The 19,012-nt window shown below is 42.2% G+C and overlaps 1 long non-coding RNA gene across 2 annotated transcripts; it reads left to right on the top strand.

The window, feature by feature from the left end:
* Positions 1-7,607: 7,607 nt before the first annotated feature.
* LOC118526945 (uncharacterized) lies at positions 7,608-16,419 on the top strand. 2 transcript variants are annotated; one of them, XR_004912893.2, is made up of 5 exons: positions 7,608-7,967; positions 9,389-9,474; positions 11,968-12,079; positions 14,226-14,278; positions 15,069-16,419. It is a non-coding gene; the product is annotated as an uncharacterized LOC118526945 (long non-coding RNA). The 2 variants fall into 2 exon arrangements; XR_004912892.2 differs by lacking the exons at positions 14,226-14,278; positions 15,069-16,419 and having other exon boundaries at positions 11,968-12,915.
* Positions 16,420-19,012: the final 2,593 nt, after the last annotated feature.

The following is a 19,012-nucleotide window of genomic DNA, read 5'->3' as shown; positions in this document are numbered from 1 at the left end:
GCTCCAACTCTATGCTGTCTACAGGAGACACGCTTTAGATTCGGAGATACAGATAGATTGACAGCACAAGGATGGAAAAAGATGTATCATGCAGACAGCAACCACAAGAAATCTGCAGTGGCTCTACAAATATCAGACAAAATGGACTTAGAACAAAAGAAGTTCCTAAATAGAGAGGGACATTTTATAACAGTAAAAGGGTCAATCCATCAGGAAGAGACAATAATTATAAATATATATGTACTTAAAAATAGAGCATCAAAGCACATGAAACAAACACTGACATAAATTAAGGGAGTTGTAAACAATTCAACAATAATGGTTATTAGAGATTTCAATATCCCACTATCAATAGTGGATAAAACAACTAGGCAGAAGATAAACAAAAAGCCCAGAAGACAACAACACTATACACCAACTAAACCTAATACACATCTATAGAATACTCCCCCAAACAGCAGAATACACATTCTTCTCAAGTGCACATGAACATCCTTCAGTAGAGCCCATATGCTAGGTCATAAAACAAACTTCAGTAAATTTTAAAGGATAGAAATAACATGAAGTAAGCTCTCTGGCCACAGTGGAATGAAGTTAGAAATCAATAGCAGAAAATAATTTAAGAAACTCACAAACATGTGGAATTTAAACACTACTCTCCTATATCACCAATGGGACAAAGAAGAAATCAAAGAGAAATTAGAAAATACTTTTAGATGAAGAAAAACAAAGACACAGCATATCAAGACAGCCAAAGTAGTCTTAGAGGGAAATATATGTTATCTCAAAAATGCCTATATCAAAAAAGAAGAAAGATCTCACATCAATAACCTAACCTTCCATCTTAAGACACTGGGAAAATAAAGGCAATGAAACCTAAGTCAAGAAAAAGGAATGAGGAGGTGTCTGCCTTAGGCTCAGGTCATGATCCCAGTGTCCTGGGATCGAGTCCCACATTGGGGTCCCTGCTTGGCAGGGAGTCTGCTTCTCCCTCCACCTCTCCCCCCTGCTTGTGCACTCTCTCTCTCAAATAAATAAATAAAATCTTCTAAAAAAAGAAAAAGGAATGATATAATGAAGATTAAAGTAGAAATTAAGAAAATGAAGAATAGAAAAACAATAGAGACTATCAGCAAAACCAAAAGCTGGTTTTTTGAAAAGATCAAGAAAACTAGCAAACTTTTAGCTAGATTGACCAAGAGAAAAAATGAGAGAAGACTCAAATGACTAGAATCAGAAATGAAAGAGACATTACTACTGACCTTACAAAAATAAAAAGGATTATAAAGGCATATGATGAGCAATTTCATGCTAATAAGACAACTTAGATGAAATGAACAAATTTCTAGAAAGACACAAAGCACCAAAACTGACTCAAGAAGGAATAGACAATCTGAATAGATCTCTAATAAGCGAAGAGATTGAATTAGTAATTAAAACAACTACCCACAAAAAAAAGCAGCCAGGGCCAGATGGTTTCACTGGTGAATTCTACCAAACATTTAGAAAATTAGTGCCCCTTCCTTACAAATTCTTCCAAAAAATAGAACAGGAGGGAATACTCTCCAACTCACTCTATGAGGCCAGCATAATATCAAAATGAAAAACAATACATGAAAAGAAAACTACAGACCAATATCTCTTATGAATATCAGTGCAAGCATCCTAAGCAAAATGCTAGCAAACAGAATCCAGCAACATGTATAAAAGAATTATGTACCAGATCATGTGGGATTTATCCAAGAATGCAAATTTGGTTTAACATCTGATAATCAATCAGTGTAATAAAACTTATCAATAGAATGAGGGATAAAATACACACAATCCTCTCAATAGATGCAGAAAAATCACTTGACAAAATGCAACACCCTTTTATGATAAAAACACTAAACAACCTTGGAATAGAAAAGAACTTCGTGAACCTGATAAAGGGCATCTACAAAAACCCCATCACTAACATAATACGTGATAGTGAAAGACTGGATACTTTCCCTCTGGGGATAAGAACAAGACAAGAATGTCCACTATTGCCACTTCTAGTCAAGATTGTTCTAGAGGTTCTAGCCAGAGCAATTAGATAATTAAAAGAAATAAAATGCACTTATATTGGAAAGGAAGAAGGAAAATTATTTCTATTCACAGATATGACATTTTATATAGAAAACCCTAAGGAAACCACTAAAAGACTATTAGAGATAGTCTAATAGTCTATCTATTAGAGCCCATATGCTAGGTCATAAAACAAACTTCAGTAAATTTTAAAGGATATAACAGTAAAAGGGTCAATCCATCAGGAAATAACATGAAGTAAGCTCTTCAAAATCCATCAGGAAATAACATGTTTGATGAATTTGTTTGATAAACAAATTCAGCATGGTTGCAGGATATGAGATTAATATATAAAAATCAATTGTATTTCTATACACTTGCAAAGAAGCACTTACTATTTTTTACTTCTAAAAATTATGCCTTGAAAACTACAAAACATTTTGAAAGACAGTAAGTAAATTCCAAGTAAATGGAGAGACATTTCATGCTCATGGATTGGAAGACTTAATATTATTTAGATGACAATACTCTAAACTGATCTACAGATTCAATGCAATCCCCATCAGAATCTCAGATGACTTCTTGGTAAAAATTGAAAAACCGATTCTAAAATTCATATGGAATTGCAAGGGATCAAGAATAGCCAAAATAATCCTGAAAAGTAAGAACAAAGTAGGAGGACTCATTTTCTGATTTCAAAACTTACTACAAAGCAATAGTAATCAAGACAGTGTAGTAGTGGCATAAGGACAGGTGCATATAGAGCAGTGGAGTAGAATTGAGAGTCTAGAATTGAACCCATGTGTCTATGCTTAATTGTTTTCAGACAAGGTTGCCAAGGTGGAAAAAAAATAGTTTTTTCAACAAATGGTACTAAACAACTGGATAGCCACATGTAAAAGAACGAATTTGGACCCTTATATCACACCATATGCAAAAACCAACTCAAAATCAATCAACAACCTAAATATAAGACTTAAAACAAGAAAACTATTAGAAGAAACATATGGATAAATCTTCATGGCTCCACATTTGGCAATAGATTCTAAGGTGTGACACCAAAAACATGAGCGATGGTGAAAACAAAAACCATTTATATTGAACTCATCAAAATTTAAAAATTTTATGTTTTGAAGTACACTATCAAGAAAGTGAAAAGACAACCCATAGAATGGGAGAAAGTATTTACAAATCATGTATCTGATTAGGAATTTGTATCTAGAATATATAAAGAAATCTTATAACTTGTTAGTAAAAAGACAACCCATTAAAAAAATGATCAAAGGATTTGAGTAGGCATTTTTCCCAAGAAGCTATACCAATGTCCAATAAACAAGTGGAAAGATGTTCAACATTATTGGTCACCAGGGAAATGCAAATTAAAATGACGAGATACCACCTCACCCCCATTAAGATGGCTATAATAAAAAAAAATCAGACAATAGCATGTGGAGAGTGGAAACTCTCATACACTGCTGGTGTGGATATAAAATGGAGCAGCCATTTTGGAAAACAGTCTAACAGTTCTTCAAATGGTTAAATACCATACGACTCAGAAATTCTACTCTTAGGTATCTACCCAAGAGAAATGAAAGTACATATTCACACAAAAAACTTGAATACAAATGTTTATAGAAGCACTACTTATAATAGCCAAAAGGTAGAAACAATCCAGGTATTCATTAACTGATGAATGAATAAATAAAATGTGGTCTATCCATACAATGGAATATCATTCAGCCATAAAAAAGAATGAAGTACTGATACATGTTACAACACAAATGAACCTCGAAAACATTTGTGCTAAGTGAAAGAAAGGAGATCATACATAATATAGTTCCATTCATATCAAATATCCAAATAGGTAAATCTATGGAGACAGTAGATTAGTAGTTGCTTAGGGCTGGGGGGAGTAGGAGTAATAAGAGAGGTGGTAGCTAAATCCTTTGGGATTTCTTTAGGGGCTGTGAAAATGTTCTAAAACTGACTGTACTGATGATTGCATGTATGCGTGAATACTCTAAAAAACATTGACTTTTACACTTTGAATGGGCAAACTGTGTGATACGTGAATTATATCTCAACTGAAATGCTGTTAAAAATAAGAGTGACCCAGGGGCACCTAGGTGGCTCAGTTGGTTAAGTGGCTGCCTTTGGCTCAGGTCATGATCCCAGGGTCCTGGGATTGAACCCCGCATCAGGTTCCCTGCTCAGCGGGGAGTCTGCTTCTCCCTCCCCCGCTCTTGTGTTCTTGCCTGCTCTCTCTCTCAAATAAATAAGTAAAATATTAAAAAAAAAAAAAAAGTGAACCAGAAATAGACCATCCTTCATAGGGACTGATGCTTAGTTTTGAATCATCTCCATGGTTGGATTAAGATGATCTGGGATTGGAAGTGTTCCTAGCTGTTCTCCAGAAGCAAATGCAAATTCTTTCTGAAGAAGAATAATGTCTCCCAGAACCTTATACTATCTATGATTTTTCACATGCAATGTCTGGCACTCAATTAAAAATTGCCAGACATATGAGAATACAGGTGACTGAAAACCCAAGAGAAAAAACAGACAGTAGAAACATCTCATTATCCTTCAGGGTTCAGTTTAAACATCACTTTCTCGAGAAAGCTTTTCTTAACCCCCTGGGCTTCTTAAATCCCTGGAAAAATTCAGCCCCATCTCAGCCTATGCATCTCCTAATTACTTGTCCAACATCTGTAAGCAAATTATTTCACGGTGTTCAATTTGCAAGTTTTGCACAAATTAGGATTTAACTTGTGACAGAGCTTCAGTCCTATCTTGCTTTTCTAAGCAAAACATAAATATATCCTTTTTTCACTTATTTTTAAAGTAAAATTTTAAGTTGTAGTATAACATACCAAAAAACAGATGACTTGTAAGTGTACATTTTTTTTAATTTTAGAGAGAGAGAAAGCGAGTGTGCATATTGGGGAGGGGCAAAAAGAGTCTTAAGCAGACTCCGAGCTGATCACAGAGCCCAATGCGGGGCTGGATCTCACGACCCTGAGATCATGACCTAAGCTGAAACCAAGAGTCGGATGCTTAACTGACTGCGCCACCCAGGTGCCCCATTAATGTACATCTTGCTGAATTTTCACAAACTGAATGGTTCCACGTGTGCAACTAGCACCCAGATCAAGGAACTGAACATTGCCAGCACCCTGGAAACTCTTGTTGTGTACCTTTCTAGCCATTGGCCTTTGCCAAGGGTAACCAATTTCCTGTCTTCTAACACCTGTCTTCAAACACTTCTAAGATTAATTTTGCTTATTTTAGTTCAATGTATTTTCAGAGCACACAAAGATGTGTGTACCAGGGTATTCACTACAGCTTCATTTATGATAGCAAATGACTGAAAACAACCAAAATGTTCATCAATTGGGGACTAGGTAAGTTTATTATGATGCCTCTTACAATAAAATTCTATGCAACCATTAGAAGTAAAGATCCAGATATGCATATGCTGACATGGAAAGATGTCCAAGATATGTCAGTAAAGTGGAAAATCAAGTTGTACATCCATCTGTCTATCTATATCTCATTCATATAAAAAAAGTCTGTGTTTTTTTGTGCTGTTTGTGTGTTTGTAAAAGCAAAACAAATGATCTGAAGTATATATACCAGCTATTCACAATTGGGAGAAGGGATGGGATAGGAAGGAAAGGGACTTGCACTTAAAAAAACAAACAAACAAAAAAACCCACACCTGGGTATCTATTTTACAAGAAGCATGTATTCCTTTTGTATACAACTTTTAACTGCAATTTAAATATGTAAGAAAAATCACAATGCCTGAAATTTGTCTCTGGGGTTAAAGTAACTGAATTGAAAATTGTGTTCATTTATTAATGAATTTTCACCCATCCATATATATTAAAATTACAAATGCACATACTCTCCGACATCAGGGTTCCACTTCTTTGGAAATGGAACCTTTGTTTATATACCCTAGAAGACATCAGTGAAGATGTTTACTGTTTGTAAGGGTGAAAAAATAGAAGTAAACTCAGTGTCCATTCACAGAGGAAGAGCTAAATAAACCATGTTATAATCATTCCCTAAATAAGGCAGTTAAGGAGAACGGGGTAGATCTATATTCAGTAGCATGAAGATGCCTCCAAGATATATTGTTGAGTGAAAAAAGCAAGGTGCAGAATAATATGCAAAGCATACAACTTCTATCACATAACCCCTCCTCACTGAGTATACATACATATGTACATAGGACATATGAAAATGTCTAGAAGGATACATTCCAACCTGATGTCAATTTTTGCCATCCTTGGAGGTGGTGATCCTTAAGAACATGGTTTCAGTTTGAGGATTTAAGGCAGCCAGGTGGTAAGATTGAAATAAAACCAACTTTCCTTTTCTTGAACACTAACTGTGTGCGTGCCAAGGGCCCTCCTGCCCTTCATCCCACATAATCATCCGAGGGGCAACTGCAGGCTCCAGGAGCAACTGCAGGCTTGGAGAAGGTAAATGATTTCCCTGGAGTTACACAGAGGGTAAATAACGGATCTGAGATTCATATTCAGGTGGGTTCAACTTCAAAGCCCATTCTCAGTCATTTCTCCATGGAGGGAGATGTGGGGGCCCAGGGGAGCAGGAGGAGTTTTGTGGGGTCTACTCCTCACCCGGTTCCCTGCTTGATTTGCAAAATTCCTTCCATTACTCTACTTCTCAGGAATGGCCGATGATGGCCCTGTGCAGGGGAGTGGCACCTCCAAGATGGGATAGAGATGCTGCTTAGCCTACTTTTGTGACATCTGGCAGTTGGTTCTCTAGTTCCTTCCATGATGATGAGCCCACTCCCTTTTGTCATTCCATCCCATCCATGGAGAGCTCTGAACAGGAGGAAGTCCTTTTTAATAGGGAATTTAGCTCTGTCTCCCTCTGACTTCCTCATGGGCCCTAGCTTTGTCATCGATGCCCCTGAATGCCACCTGCTTCCCCCCTTGGGACAGCCCTGCAGAGCCTTAGAGTCACTGGCTAGATCCCCTTGTCCACAGTGAGCCACTTCAAATCCTTACAGGATGGGGTCTCCATTCTCCTGCCCATTCCCTCCAAAAACATCCCCTCCAGACTCCCTCCCAAGGTTGGCCCTGTCCCTTTGTAAGGTGGGACCTCCTGTGGAAGATCTGGGGGTCTGAGGGGCAGCTGATAGCCAAATTAGACTGTTCTCTGGAGTTTGTAGAGTGTGAAGGAGAGAGTGGACTGGAGCCCTTCAGAGGAGAAGATGCCAGTGATGCTGGGTCTTGTGGCTCACATGCTCCCAGGTGGCTTCAGGGAAGATCTGTCACAGTTCTTGACACCCCACAGGCTGGGCCACTCCAGACCCCCAGCGTGGAACCCCAGCCTGTGGCCAGGGTGGCAAAACCAGGCATCTCTCCTCCCAGAAAGCATCTCACGGTGGTTTCCGTAAGTTGGTGGCGATTGCATAACTCTTTCACCAACTGCCATGCCGGATATATTTTGCAACCCAGCCCGCCGTGCCACACGTGTTGACTGGCATGGCCAAGCCTCCCACACAGGCCGGAGGAAGTCTGAGAGTGAAACACAACTGACAGTGCCTCCCAGGAATCTGCCAGCCACAGGACATGCTCCTCACTCCCCGCCATGCACACAGTCTCCTGCTGGGCATAGCAGGAGGCTCTCAGGGCCCCACTATCCTTCAACCAGAGAGGGGAGCCATGAATTCCACAGAGCAGCCAGATGGAGGTTGCACTTCTGAGAAGCCACCATCATATGCCAACAGCTCTTCTTGGTGTTCATGTGAAGATAAGCCCCAAAAGTTCCATTGGAAGGAGACTCCCACCCATCACTTCATGGGCAGAATCCTACTGGGGCATGTGCCAAGAGAGGATCCACAGGTGTATCATTCAGAGAAGGCATGGCAGAGGGTGAGTTCCAGAGTGAGTTCTGAGGATAGAGGAGGAAAGAATGAGGGGTCCACTGGGTAACAAAAAAGGGGAAATCCCACCAGCCTAAGCACCAAGGACACCTGTGAGGGGCTGACTGAGGGGTGTTGAGGCTTGGCCATTTGCCCACAGTTCTTCGGGCACTGGTGTTTCAGGGATTGGGGGATGATCCAGACTGCATTATGGTGCTCCCAAAGTAAAAGCTAGGGATCTCTGAGAAAATGGAGCCAAGTATGGAGAGGACTAGGGACACTCCCACTTCCTGACAAGGTTTCTGGCAGAGTCAGGAGTCTAGTAGACACTGTAATATGTCAGGGAGATCCCCAAGTCACCCCCCAGCTGCCTGGAGAGCTGGCTGCTAAAGGCTCTCTGCTGAGTTCCTCTCCAGTAACCACTCGCAGTTAAAGAGAGTTACCTCTACCAATGCCAGACCCCCTTCTTGGGGACAGCCTGCATCTAATGACTGGCCAGGGTAGGAGTCTAAAGGCTTAACCCCCTTGCTTCAACTCTGGACAACTCTGAAAGCCGTTTCAGCCCCAGAGTTCCCCATGAGTTTGGCTGAGTCTTTGTAGTGACTGAGCCATAGCCCATCTTCTCTCTGCCCCACCTTGCTTCCCTTGTTCCCTCACAAGATGCTGATTTTCAGAGCTCACCAATCAACCTCTTGGAACCTTAGGACCCAACCTGGGAGAGTATGTGGAACCTCCAGTCTTGCTGTACTCAAGGGTGGAGACCAAACTAATTTAGATATTTGCCATTCAAACTATGATTTCTCTGCTCTTTTGTGCTAGTCTATTCCAGCCAACTCTGTTCTCCTGGCCACCCTTGTTCAGGCAGTCTTGGGACTACCTTAAACCGAAAAAGGTACCCTCTGGTTGGCAAAAGAAAGCAATTGGCCATTAAAGAAAAGATTTGAAGACATAGCTGTGCCCAATTGACTTTCGGGGGGGGGGGGAGTACTCAGAAGAGTAGAATGAACATTGAATATTCTTGGGTTGGGTATAGTCACTTGTGAATTACTTTATTTTGTAGAATCTCTAGAACATTTTTGGAATAAGGAAACCAACTTATTGCTTTTTTTTTTTAAAGTAGGCTCCACACTGGGCATGGAGCCCAATGTGGGGTTTAAACTCATGACCCTGAGATCAAGACTTGAGCTGAGATCAAGACTTGAGCTGAGGTCAAGACTTGAGCTGAGATCAAGAGTTAGATGCTTAACCGACTGAGCCTCCCAGGTGCCTTTTGATTTCCACAGCATAAGTGACCATTTACTGCACCATACCCAGGCAGAGCAATGCCATTACTAACCATCAGTAGTTTTACTAAACCATCCAGCAGGAGTGATTTCATACACATATATGGTCTCACCTATTTACCAAGTTGTATTCTGTTATTCATCATAGCAGTTGCAAATCCCAAAACTTCTTAAGAAGAAAGGAGGAGGAGATATTGCTTCATGTAACCGGAAAAACCTTAGAGTGGTCTTCAGGTATGCTTTGATTCAGGGCCTTAAATTATGTTATCAAAACCCTGTTTGTTTTCTCTCTGAGATTCCACACTCAGGCAGTCTTTCCTCTTGTGTGGCAAGTTAGCTGCAGCAGTTCTGGACTAACACCCTCTATAGCTGAGGAGTTGAGTGGGAAGTGAATCTAATTTCCAGCTGCCTAAGCAGAAGTCTTGGGATTCACTTTGGTTGGCCCAGTTAGCTTGGCTTCAGTCAACTCTGAACCAATTATTGTGTCTCAAGAGAACTGCTGTGGCCTGACTGGTCATATCTAAAGTTCATCTGTAAATATTTACTGAGTATCTGCTTGGTGTTAGACCCTGTCATAGGTTCTGGGGATTATACAGATATTGTCATTCATTTGTGCTCAAGAACTTACGTTCTAGTAGGATAAACTGACATATGACAAACTTTATAAATAATCCATTACCTAATTTAATTCACACAAAGATGTTGTAAGAGGGGCGGTTATATATATTAACTTATTCTGCAGATAAGGGAAGAGAAACTCAGGGAATTTAATAGCTCACGTACAGCTTAATGGACTGATGGATGCCTAATAAATCCTGATGTTGGGAGGGGTGGAGCCTTCACAGCCCTCGGCAGGCCTGGCCAGACAGGGATATGATGACGACTGGAGATCCTGGAAGAGCCACAACACTTTGCACCAAGGAAGGAAGAATGCAAAATCCTGAGGCTTCCTCCAGCATGGAGCCTGGGATGGTTTGGTTGAGCCCATGAGCTACTGAGAAAGCTCTCCAAATAGCTAGAATTTCTTTGGCTGAAAGCAACAGAAAAACTGGCTAGAGGTGGTTTTAGCATCAGACAGTCATTATCTCATGTAGCAGGGAGTCTGGAAGTAGGCATTCTTGGGTTAGTTTGTACAGTGGCTCAGGGACAGCATCCAGTACCCCTGGACTGCCCCCCCTTTCCCCTTTGCCAGCCTTGGCAGGATGGCTTTCATTCCTAGAATTGGCTTTTCAAGGTCAGAAGATAGCTGCAGCAGCCCCAGGATTCATTGCTTTACACAGCAATGTCCAAAAGTCAGATGGAGATAGGGTCCCTTCTTATGCACCTCTGGAAAGAGGAAAATGTTTTCCAAAAACACTCCAGAAGACCACCTCCCATGTCCAGTTGGCCACAATTATGGCACATATTCATGCCTAGTCAATATAGGACTCAGGTTTAGTGTTGTAACAAACATCCAAAATAGCAGTAGCTTAAACAAGAGAGATGTTTATTTTTCTCTCAAGGTAGAGTCCAAGCAGGTAGTCCTAGGCTGATTTCTATGTCCACATGAACAGAGACCCAGGTTCTTTCTACCCTTTGTCCCTGCCATCTTTAACCTGTGGCTTTCATCTTGTGATCTGAGATGGCTGTGCCAACTTCTCCCAGCATGTCTTTGTTTCAGCCAACTGGAAAGGGAGGAGGTACTGGAGGCATTCCACTTTCCCTTAAAGGCATGACTCAGAAGTTCAGATGTGACTTTTGCTCATTTCCCATTGGTTCAACTGAATCATATGTCCACTCCCAGGCGCAAAGCAGGCTGAGTAATGTAGGCTTTATTCGGGACAGTTCTGTTACGACAGGAAGAAGGAAATGGAAATTAAGGAACAATGAGCAGTCTCTGCCACAGAATGGAATTATTAGAGGATTAATCTAGGCTAGACTAAAATTCACCCCCTGGGGCTGGAGAGAGAACCAGCCCCTCTCAAGTACATGGTTTCCCAATACGGAGGCAAATTTGGGACTTGATTGGAAGATCAGATGGGAGAGAATGATGGTTCATAGGTATGGTAGCAGAATAATGGCCTCCTGAATATATCCATGTCCTAATCCCCAGGAACCAGGAAAGTTAACTTAGAGGATGAGATTTAGAACTTTAGAGCTGATGAGACTTAGGTGAAATTTTGGGTTTGATAGTGGATTTAATGGGTTTAGGGACCTTGGGATGGGATGAGTATATCTTACGTGTGGGATGCATGTGAATCTTTGAGGGCCAAGAGACTGTGATAGGCTGAATAATGGCCTCCAATTATGTCCACATCCTCATCTCCAGAACTGTGAATGTTGGTTTTTACAGCAAAAGGGACTTTGCAGATGTGATGAAGTTAGGGAGATTATCCTGCATTATCCAGGTGGACCTGAAGTAATCACAACAGTACTTTAAGAGGGATATAGGAGAAGTCAGACTCAGAGGAGAAGTAACATAGGAAGGAAGCAGAGATTGGAGTGACATGCTTTGATGAAGGGACAAGGGAGAAGACAGGAATACAATACAAGGAATACAGGCATCAAAGAAGCCACTTAGAGAGCTTCAGGGAGACAGATTGGCTCCTCATAGCCTTCAGAAGGAACTGCACTGCTAATGCCTTGACTTTAGCCCAGAGAAACTCATTTCAGACTTCTGACCTCCACAATTGTAGGAGAATAAACTTTGTGTTGTTTTAAGCCACTGTTTGTTGTCATTTGTTACAGCAGCAAGAGGAAACAAATACAGTAGGCAACCAACAGTGTCCACCACAGCACGACTGAGGAGCTGCAAGTCATCTGATGGCTCCAAGCTGAAGGGCAGGGAAGGAAGTGACAGGTGATGGTGGGGGTGGGGAACAGGAAACAGTCCTTGGTGTCGCAATCCCATCCTGTAGTGAGGGCTTACTGTGTTCCAGGCACTGTGAAAGGCAAGTTTTCCGCTTCAATCTTCACAACTCGTCAAGAAGTAGATATTTGAATGACATGCCTGAAACCGCATAGTTACTAAGTGATGGAAACAAGATTTGAATGGAGATCTGTCTGACACCAACGTCCAACAGTATACCCCGGCATCCGTAGCTTCCCACATTTACAGAGATATCTTCTAGGTGTTCGAGTTGGAGGAGGCGTCAATGGACTAAACAATCTATTCATAATAACACCTATTGTTTATTGAGAACCTTCTATGTATTAGAGACTTGGTATTACTGTTGGCATTACACATAGTTTTTCTGCAAATTCTTATTATTTGTTCCATATTATAGAGGTGGAAACCAAAGCTCAGAGCAATTCATTGTCTTATCAAAAACCATACAGCTAGTAAATGACAGTATTAGGTTTTAAACCCAGGCTTGCCTGACTACAGAGTCACTGTTCTTCCTGTGGCACCAGGGAAATTCATGAGATGGCTGAGAGTCACCAAATTTTGAGTTCCTTGAGGTCACAATCATTGTTTTATCCAGCTCCACATTCCTACTATCCAGCGCTGGGTGTGGCAGGTCAATTTGTTGATTTAATCTGTATGAAAACCTTTCCCCCCTGTTTTAGTTTGTAAAAATTTTTAAAATATAGAAAAATATAAAGAGCAATCTAATAACTCTCCACAAGGAACATTTTACTGTATTTTCTTCACATCCTTTTTTTAAATAAAAGAAACAAAATATAACAGATAAAGTAGAAGAATATTTTGTCCTACTTTTTTCTCATCCTCGTGCTTTTTGCCTGTTATAAACAATACTACAATGAACATCTTCATATGCAGGGAAGCATTTCCGTGGGGTCTGTACCTAAAGTTATACTATGGAAATATTGCTGCTGGGTAGAAAGGCATTTCAATTTCAACTTTACTAGATGTTGCCAAATAACTATCAAAAACGTTCCATTCATCTTCCTTTTTTTTTCTTTCTTTAACATTAAAAATTTTAACCAAGCTTTATATGTATTGATTTAAAGAATCAAATAGTTCTGCAAGACTTTTTAGGAGAAATAGCATCCTCTTTCCAAGTTGTCTCTTTCAAATGTCCTGACTTACTCTTTTGTTTAAAAAAGATTTATTTATTTATTTGAGAGAGAGAGCACACAAGCAGGGGAGGGGGCAGAGGGAGAGGGACAGAAGCAGAGTCCTCACTGGGTGGGTCACCCACCTCCAGGCTGGATCTCACAAACCTGAGATCATGACCTGAGCCGAAACCAAGAGTCAGATGTTTAACCGACTGAGCCACCCTGGTGCCCCCTGACTTACTCTTGTAATATTTACCTCCATATCTCTAAATCACATACTTGCCATGTTACTTGAATATCAGCTTTAAATTATTGTCATGTAAGGTGAGGATTTAACCCCCTCTTGTCCCCAACACTCCACCCACCCCATTTTCTCCCAATCTCCCACTGCAGTTAGAGAGTAACTTTGGTTAGATCATTATGATGAGTAAGCACTGCTTGAAATAAATTATGCTTATATTTTCTTCCTTATACAACTTTCTTTTTTTCTCAGAGTTGATTTGTCTTGGGTTTCTGTTCTCTTTGTTTGGTTTTCAATGTACGTTTACTACTAAGTTAACTTCAGACTCTCAGCAGATTGTCTAGCTACCCCATCAAAATGTTTAGATGCATCACACATTCTCTTAGCTTCAACTTCTTGGTAACGCATCCCCTGAAGCCCTTAGACTTGCTCCAATCTGGACAGCTCCTCCTCCCCTGACTTGGTGCATATCTGGGGCCTGGGAATTCTCTTCATTTCTCTCAGCCTTCTGTTTCCTCTGTGCCAGGCCCTCATCTCTCTTGGTTTCCTTCTTCATTATGGTGACACACATCCTCCAGTAATTTCTGAAAAGGGCTAAGTGGAAGACAATTTTTTAAAATAACTTGCAGATCTGAAAATGTCTTTATTCACCTCATACCTGGTTGATAGTTTGGCTGGGTATAGACTTTTAGGTAGAAAATAACTTTCTTTATATTTTTTATCCTTTTATCCCAAATTCCAGATACAGCCAGTGCTGCCCCTTCACATGTCCTGAGGATTCTGTGGTTCAGTTGGGTGAGTTTTCAGCTTTCCCTGCTTCTGGTTTAAGATTCAGCTTTTTGGGTTTGCAATATCTTTGCTCCCAAGACTCTGTAGGGTTGTCTTGCTGGGGCTGTGGTCTCAGAAGCTAGTGGCAGAAGCTATAGGAAGAATTTCAGGAAGCTGGGTTCAACTTTATGTGAGGAAGACCCTTCTGAGTCAGAGCTCTGAAGGGTCTTCTCAGAAGGAGGGAACCTCCCATCAAAGGAGGCAGGCAAGCAGAGTCTAGAAAACCACCTGGTAGAGGTGTCAGTGAAGGACTCCCTGACTTTCTGAAGGATTGTTCTTAAGGACCCTCTAGGCCCCTTCCAGCCAGAGTCTGTGAGTCCCTGAATTAATAACCTCTACATTCCCAATCACGGTCCTTTCCAGGGGAGGAATGCTGCCCAGAACCCAGGAGTTGAGTTCCAGGAGTTGGAGTTGAGGTCCCAACAATCTGCCTGCAGAGATGGGCTTACCCAGGCTGGGAACAGGGCCCATCCTTTGGGGCAGCATTGGCCTTCAGCCTTCCTGAGAGCACTGAGCAGAACAGCCCTGGGTCACTTCCCTCAGATCCATCCGTTAAGGCTGGCTCTTTTGAGCAGCCAATTTGCCTAAGGATCAGCTCACTAAAGGTCACATTTCTATTATCACATGTAAAGTATAGTTGCAAGAGGAAGACACTCCTTAAAAGTGTTCCTTAGAGCAAGAAGACAAATTGCTAAGTTTGGTAAAACTGGTGAGATAATTGATTTAAAAAAAATGCTTCTTTTTTTCTTGCTGGCAGATTGGCCTACTTCTGAGGGACATCATCCTGGCAAAGACAGCAGGGCATTTCTCTTCTCTATCCTTTCAGAGGTGTCCCTGGGTCCTTGGCTTCTTTACCCATAAAGGGAGAGAAATGCCAGTTCCATGATTTCATAACTACTTCCACACTTAGAAATGTCCTGTCTTGCTACGTCGGGGAGGAATGAAGTGTGAAGATGCAGGTTGCCCCTACTCACTTGTCCCAGCATGGACTTCTATCCTGAGCTCCTGTGGGTCTGACAGCCTCAGGAGCCCTCCCTCCTAGTTTATTACACAGACCCGGGACCTCTGTCTCAGATCAGGTTTCCTAGAAGCAGAGCCTGGGACAGGGATTTGGGTGTCTGTGGCTGATTGAGGGAGTTCTCTCTGAAGAACTCTGGAAGGGAAGAGGGGAGCAGGGCCAGGTGGGGGAGAGAGGTGAGTAAAAAGGTGCTCCCAGGTGAAATAGGACTTCAGGCTGATCCCATGAAGAGCCTGGGGCATAAATGGCACCACACAGAATTAGTCCCCCTTGAGTCAAGTCACTGGCCTTTGGTACCCATGTCCGGTAGTCATTTGTATTGGGCTGCCTCGCAGGGAGGGATGGAGTCAGATAAGAGCTATTCTGTGATGCTGCAGAGAAGGGACAGCAGTGAGTCTTAGCAGTTAAGGCTCACAGCAGCTGGGTGCCCTGGCTCAGGAAAGGGGGTCTGAGACAGAACCCTAAAGCATCCACTGCAACATCCAAAATTAATTCACCTCCTCTGTGGCCTGAATTTGCATTCCTGGTGGTGTTGGCATCCTCCTCCCAGACTCCACCTTCCCCTCTGCGCAACCCACTCCCCCCCAGGCCCCAACTCCTCTCCCATCACCCCAGACATCCTTAGTCAAGGAGCTTCCTCAGCAGAGGGAACCTCCTAGAAGGGATACTCCCAGCTGCTGTGGAAGAAGTGCTTGGTCTTGAAGGGGATCTGGGTAGCGCACCACAACATCTACTCTATGTAGAGATCATTTGCATTTTATAGAGGAAGAAACTGAGTCCAGAGAGGTTAAAGAACATGTCCAAGGTCACACAGTTACTAAACACAGAGCCATGACAGGTAGCAAATGGTGAAATTTCTGAGTCATATGCAGCGGTGTGGTAGAAAATGTGTAATAGAATAAAAACCCTCATTTGTAGTGCTTGCCAATTTCCACAGCTGATTTTAAGTGATGTGATGTCGCCGAGTGCAGAGTTGGGAAGAGCTATGCATCAATGTATGGCATTTCTGCCACACAGGCATGTAAAACAAAAATAATTTCAAGACCACACGTAATAGTAAAAGGTAATAAAACAGGACTTGGTAAATCTTGAGTATTTTTACCTCTGTTTTTAATATGTTATTTAATTATAAGTTTATATAATTTAATTTTTAATAGTGGTGTGTTTAACAATTGGCCCACAGATTTCCAATACATTTAACTATCAATCTTGTGAGTTGGTATGAGGCAGCTCCGGCATGCCACTGGATAGTTTCAATTTTATGGGGACGCAGTCCTTCCAAAGCTCAAATCTGATCATGTAGCTCCCTCACTCAATTCCTTTCCGTGGCTCCCCAGCACCCCAGGAGAAAGTCCAGAATCAGCTTAGTTTTCCAACCTCACGTCTATACCCTTGTCTCCCTGATTCTCTTCTTGCCAGTCTGTGACCTGAACCTGCTGCTTTGTTCATTGTGGTCCTCCTGCCCTGCTCTCAGCACCTTCTCTCCTCTGACCCATCCTTTGATGTCCAGAGTGGGCTCACATCCCTGAGCATGCCTCTGAACTCAGGGAGCACTTCCTTCTCTGAACACACACTTCCCTATTGATCTCTGATTTGTGTGGGTCACACTAGCTCGTCTTACAGATCTTACATTATGGGCTTAACGTGATAGAAGTTTATGGCTTCCATTCATGGCCCAGGGTGTGGAGGCTCAGCTCTGTGCTGCTATTTGGGGATCCAGGCTGACAGAAGCTCAGCCTTCTTGGACAGGGAGTTTCCAAGGTTGTCCCAGCTGACCGACATCCAGCTGGGCAGAGAGAGTAGAGGAATGGGGGTCGAGGCTTTTTGAGAGCTGGCCTGGAATCCTCTGACATCACTTCTGCCCATGTTCCTTTGCCCAGAACTCAAGCGCATGGCCCATCTGACTACAAGGGAGGCTGGAAAATAGAGTCTAGCCAGTGTGCAGAAGGAAAGGGAAATCGTCTGGGTAAAGAGCTAGCCTGTCTCTGCAGTACCCTCCACGCCACATGCCAGGTTTCATTCACTAAACCTTCCCTGTGCCTCTGGGACGTGCCTTCCAACAAGGGTGGGAGCTCTTCAGGCTGTAGAGACTGCACTTAATCGTTTGTACCCAGTAGATGCTCACTGTGAGTGGCATGGAAATCATTAGTTGATTCTCATAACAACCCCACGAAGTAGGAACTCTTTTTTTTTTTTTTTTTGGGTTTTTCTTTTGTAGTTCATGTTTTCGTGTCTTATTTTATTTTATTTTTTCTTTTTTTAAAATTTTTTTATTGTTATGTTAATCCCCATACATTACATCATTAGTTTTAGATATAGTGTTCCATGATTCATTGTTTGTGCATAACACCCAGTGCTCCATGCAGAACGTGCCCTCCTCAATACCCATCACCAGGCTAACCCATCCTCCCACCCCCCTCCCCTCTAGAACCCTCAGTTTGTTTTTCAGAGTCCATCGTCTCTCATGGTTCGTCTACCCCTCCGATTTCCCCCCCTTCATTCTTCCCCTCCTGCTACATTCTTCTTCTTCTTTTTTTCTTTCTTAACATATATTGCATTATTTGTTTCAGAGGTACAGATCTGAGATTTAACAGTCTTGCACAATTCACAGCGCTTACCAGAGCACATACCCTCCCCAGTGTCCATCACCCAGTCACCCCATCCCTCCCACCCCACCCCCCACTCCAGCAACCCTCAGTTTGTTTCCTGAGATTAAGAATTCCTCATATCAGTGAGGTCATATGATACATGTCTTTCTCTGTTTGACTTATTTCGCTCAGCATAATACCCTCCAGTTCCATCCACGTCGTTGCAAATGGCAAGATCTCATTCCTTTTGATGGCTGCATAATATTCCACTGTGTATATATACCACATCTTCTTTATCCATTTATCTGTTGATGGACATCTTGGCTCTTTCCACAGTTTGGCTATTGTGGACATTGCTGCTATAAACATCGGGGTGCACGTACCCTTTCGGGTCCTGAAGTAGGAACTCTTATTCTCCTTCTACATGTGAGAAAACTGAGTTTTGAAGAGGTTTGCATCAGAGCAGGGCTCAGCGCCTGGTTTCTCTGACTGCAGACCTTGGGTTTTCTCCCTTGCACCACAGATGAATAAATGACCAAGTGCATTAGGTAAATTGGTGTGTGCATGGCAGTTGTTATCCTCCCTCATCAACTCAAGGCCAGAGATGCACCCAGGAGTTTTGGTGGCTGGATTGTCTGTGTTGGTGGAACCCCCCACCCCGCCTCCCGCTGGGGCTTCCCACAGTGCTCTCCACAACCCCCTCTCAGCTCCCCTCCTCCTGGTGGGTTTGGTGTGAGTCCCACAATTCAGGAAAACTTTTTTTTTTTTTTAAGCACCAACTATATGGCAGCTTTGTTCTAGGTTCAGAATCAACTTATATCAAACATATATTTAAATCACATGTTCATGGGGCACCTGGGTGGCTCAGTTGGTTAAGCATCTGCTCAGGTCATGATCTCAGTGGGAGACCTGTTTCTCCCTCTGCCCCTCTCCCTGCTCGTGCTCTCTCTCTCTCTTTCTCGCTCTCTCACTCTCTCTCAAATAAATAAATAAAATGTTAAAAAAAATCATATATTCATAATGAAACTTAACAACAACCACCTCACCCATCACCACTGGAGAGCACTAGGGAACCAACTCTATTTTGAAAACTGG

The sequence above is a fragment of the Halichoerus grypus genome, chromosome 1, assembly GCF_964656455.1.
Source record: "Halichoerus grypus chromosome 1, mHalGry1.hap1.1, whole genome shotgun sequence".
NCBI lineage: Eukaryota > Metazoa > Chordata > Mammalia > Carnivora > Phocidae > Halichoerus > Halichoerus grypus.
This window is presented reverse-complemented; position numbering and strand designations above follow the sequence as displayed.